This window comes from Gavialis gangeticus, unplaced genomic scaffold (assembly GCF_001723915.1).
Source record: "Gavialis gangeticus isolate Ggan-Ray unplaced genomic scaffold, GavGan_comp1, whole genome shotgun sequence".
Taxonomy (NCBI): Eukaryota; Metazoa; Chordata; order Crocodylia; family Gavialidae; genus Gavialis; species Gavialis gangeticus.
In genome coordinates this window covers 1,759,897-1,764,447 of record NW_017729018.1, presented here as the reverse complement: position 1 = coordinate 1,764,447, position 4,551 = coordinate 1,759,897, and the positions used below count along the sequence as shown (strand labels likewise).

General features: G+C 45.6%; 1 protein-coding gene across 1 annotated transcript in view; it reads left to right on the top strand.

Moving 5' to 3' along the window:
• LOC109294749 (excitatory amino acid transporter 1-like) overlaps window positions 1-4,551 on the top strand; it is a 128,444-nt gene that overhangs the window by 122,173 nt on the left and 1,720 nt on the right. The gene's annotated exons all lie outside the window — the stretch shown is intronic.

Sequence of the window (4,551 nt, the reverse complement as noted above, 5' to 3'; positions counted from 1 at the left end):
CCACCCTTGTAACCTGTCTAGGTCCGATTGTAGCCTGTTGCTTCCTTCTAGTGTGCCCACATCCCCCCACATCTTAGTGTCATCAGCAAATTTGAACAGGGTGCTTTTTACCCCCTCGTCCAAGTCACTGATGAAGATGTTGAACAGGGATATTATAGGAATTATTAAGTTGGTTTTGGGTGACTGGTCCACCTTTTCTGATTCTGTGGCTTCACTGTCTGAAATCTCAGTACTTTTCCATCCTGACAAGCAGTTCATCATTATCTTTAGGTATTGCTCTTCAATCATGCTGTTTTACAACATCCTTCCATTATTGCTGGTGTGGGCTGTGTCCTGAGTCTCTAGCTTTGAGATGTTGTAGACCTTATCTTCAATCTTGTCTTTTCTGTTTACCTTTATTCTTCTTCAACATGATTCACCTTTTGGTAACTTGTTTGCTGACATATAATTTACTCTGCTTTTACCATTCACTCTCCATTCATTCATCCATACATCCATATATATAAAATGACTGCTATACTCATGCTAAACATTATTGATTTATACTAAAGGTTAATTACAACTAAATATTATTAAAATAAAACAAATACAAATTAGTTTAAAAACAAATAAACCAATGCTGGTTCAACAAGTGGTCCAGAGGGTTGGATTGAGGAAAAGGTTTTGTGAGCTTTGTTGGGTGTATAGAGAAGTGCTGAGAGCTATGTCAGTACAGTTCCTAGCATCAGCCTCCAGTAAAGCTTGTGCCTGGCACACTCACATGTAACACAGGTCCCCAGTCTAACGCAACTCCATGCCCTCCCCCACCACACCAATGATTAAACCAGGGATGGCCAATTATTTTGGCTGGCAGGCCATTTAAAGAGTTTTGGAGACCTGTTGAGAGCCATCTCTCTCTCTCCTCTCTCTCTGTGTCTATCTCCCCTTCCCTCCCTCCCTCCAGAGCACAGCCAAAGCTGTAGTTTGCCAGGAACCTTGAACCCAGGCAGGAGTTTCTGCCACCTTGGGTGGATGGCAGCATCAGCTGTAGGCACAGCCAACAGGTTCCAGAGCCCCGACACGGGACCTGCCAGCAGTGTCACAGCTGAGGCTGATGCCTGCTCGGCTCAGCAGATCTCCATTACAAAAAAGTAGGAAGTTTAAACACAAAAAATCCTATTGTGAAACAGTTATGGTTATGTCACGTGCAACTCAGGTAATAAAAAAGCCACAAAAGCAAGGCAATTAAAAGGTAAGCCAGCAAACAGGTCATGCTCTCTGGTCCCCCGTGGAGGGGCAGAACCAGAGGTGTAGTGGCATGGTTGCACCACCCTTTTAGATTGGACCACACCTTAGGACTTTGTTAAAGTCCCCAAACCAGGTGAGAATCCTCACTTTTCCCTCCATGCTCAGAACCATGTCCCCTCCTCCTCCCCTTCCCTTCTCCCCTCCCCCAACTGCCACTGTTGTTTTCCCTGCTGTCTGGGGAGAAGCTCAAGAGCCACTCCTACCTGTTCCAGAAGGTCTGAATGGGGGCTGGGCTCAGCTGGGACAGAGGCAGCAACAGCATCATTGGGCACGCGGTGCTACCCTTCACGTGCCTGCTCCTGGGAGACTGGGCAGGGTGGGAGAACCCATGTCCCACCCCTCGCTGCCGCTGCTGTCACTCTTACTGTCCCAGCTGAGCTCAGACCCCATGCAATCAGCCTGGAATGTGCAGGAGTGGCACTGAATCCTCCCATTGCCCCAGGGACAGCAGGGAAAGGAGCAACGGTTAGCGGAGGGGAAGAGGGAGAGGGGACGGTAGAGGATGTGACTAGGCATGGAGGGAAAATGGTGATTCTTATCTGCTGTGGGGACTTAAAAATTCCCTGGAGGCTCACACAGCCACCTCTGCAGCCCAGGTTGCTATTCCCACACACGCACACCCCTTTGCTAAATCCTGGATTCACCACTGTCTCCACCCACAGATATTTGGATTCCACCATAACAATTACTGAGCACCATAACCTTGATTCTATCATACAAATGCCAGTTCAACTCCAAATTTTGCAATAAATAATAAAACATGAAGTGTTTTGCCGAGCACAGTAAAAGGTATCAGTTAAATCATGGCTTAAGCATAATCTAACATCTTGGCTTCAGCTTGTAAAAACATTTAGTTTCATTCCTTTAGCTGGGCAGTATGCATAGATGTGAGTCAGCTGGTCAACTCCCTGATCACAGAACACAGAGATTCTCAATGGAAGTGGCAGGAAAAATATAATTGTTGGGTGTTGTGGGGAATGAGATTCCTTGGTTGATAATAAATATATTTTTGTTATTAACCCAAGAATCCCATTCCCCTCAACATTTGACAACTGTATTGACCCTGTCAGCTCCATTGAGAATCTGTTTGTGTTCTTTGATCAGATACAAGCAAGGTAAAGGACAAAAGTGATTCTTACCTAGATGTACTTTTCACATTCAATACAATTAATAGGTGATTAACAGTAGAAAGTCAAAGTGAAACTGAAAAATGGTTCTTAGCAAAGTATGTATATGGAGTCAGAAGCTACAGCTCACAAGCTGTTCTTGTGATAAAGGAGTTAGGGTTTTGGTCCATGGTGGTTGTAGGTATAGTAGAGTGTGTATACTGTTAGATGAGTTAACTCTTCACTGCCATAGATTTTGTGTGACAGTTCTGTGTGTGGCTATCTGAATTACTTCATTAGCAATGCTCTGTGTGAATGAATTAGTAGAACAATGATATTACAAATATCAACAAAAATATCAGAATTGGGTTAAGTAAGATTATATAATGCTGTTTGAGTTGCTTTGATGGATTTTATCTAGGCTTGTCTGAGGTGAAGTTTTGTAAAGATAAGTGGGTTTTTGAAGATGAATTTTGGGTTTCCTTGTTTGTTAATGTACCTAGATTAAATGCGAACTGCCAAGCCTAAAAACTTTCTGCAACTCAAGTGTCAAGCTGGGTTCTTTCTCTGTGATGCATCCTCTTCAGGAGAAAATGTGCTACAAGATAAATTTACCCTTTGTAACACCTATGTATTCTAGGTGGCATGATTGTCTAGTATTTAATATTCAGTCTGGTAAATAATACAATGTTCCAGCTCACCCTGTCTCAGTCAGGCTATCTCTGCAGAATAGAAAAACAGTCGCAGGTTATTAGTCACTGAAGGTGATAGATATTCCTCCAATACAGACTCATTTTTCTTCTCACACCAGTGAGATACTGCTGATAACTCTGTTACGAGTTACACTGGTCCAAATGAGAGAAGGATCAGACAAACAGGGAGCAGGTTACTTGAAAGTCCATTTTGTAATACCTTCTAAGATTAAGATGCACTTCAGATGTCCTGAGTAATGTATCTTCTATTCCTTCCTATAGGAGGCTACTCCACAGCCTCCTACATATTGCCTTAAGAACGATTTTAGCTCACATTTTATTTTCATCCTATGACCCAAGTTATTCACTCATGAAGGTTCCTGACGTGTGTACAGGACCTGCACTTTGTGCAGGAGGTACTCATCCCCACTAAGGAAAACGCCATACTGGATCTGGTGTTAGCCTCTGGGGACGACCTGGTGGGGGGAGGTGCTAGTACAAGGGAGGCTAGGGGACATGATCATGAAATGCTCCAGTTTGCTGTTCACAGAAAGGTGGGGAGGGTAACTAGCACAGCGCAAATGCTTGACTTTAGGAAAGCCAACTTCAATGTGCTCAGGGCAGTAGTCAGGGAGGCACTCGGACCCCAGGGGGTTGCTAGTATGGGGGTCCCAGAAAGGTGGTCCTTTCTCAAGGAGGCTATCCTTGGGGCGTAGCAGGACGCAATTCCTCTGCGCAGGAAGGCAGGAAAAGGGCCCAAGAAACCTTCATGGCTGAGCACGGATATCTAGGCTGGCCTGAGGGCAAAGAAAAAAGCGTACTGGCGGTGGAAGCAGGGGGCAGGGACAAAGGAGGCGTACACCTCCCTGACCTGAGCTTGTAGGGATTGGGTGAGGAAGGTGAAAGCAGCACTGGAGCTTAGATTAGTTTCTGGGATTAAGGATAACAAAAAGTCCTTTTTCAAGTATATAGGTAGCAAGAAGAAGTCTTGTGGTAACATTGGACCCCTACGAGGCAGGGCAGGCCAGTTGGTGATGGACACGTGAGAGAAGGCAGAACTCTTCAACAAGTTCTTTGCCTCCGTGTTCCTGTCCGCTGACAATGGGGTGCTCTTGGGTGATAGCGTAGAGAGGCCCAGAAAGGATGTGAGTCCCCTGACTGTTAGTTCAGACCTAGTTAAGGATTACCTGGAGGGCTTAAATGGGTCCAAGTCGGCGGGCCCAGATGACCTTCAGCGGGCGCCGAGGGAATTGGCTGGTGCCATTGCAGAGCCATTGGCACGGCTGTTCAAGGACTCCTGGTGCTCGGGCCAAGTCCCTGAGGACTGGAAAAGGACCAATGTGGTCCCTATTTTCAAGAAGGGGAGGAAGGAAGAGCCTGGCAACTACAGGCCAGTCAGCCTCACTTCTATCCTGGGGAAGGTCTTTGAAAAAATTATCAAGGGCCACATTTGTGAGAGCCCTGCA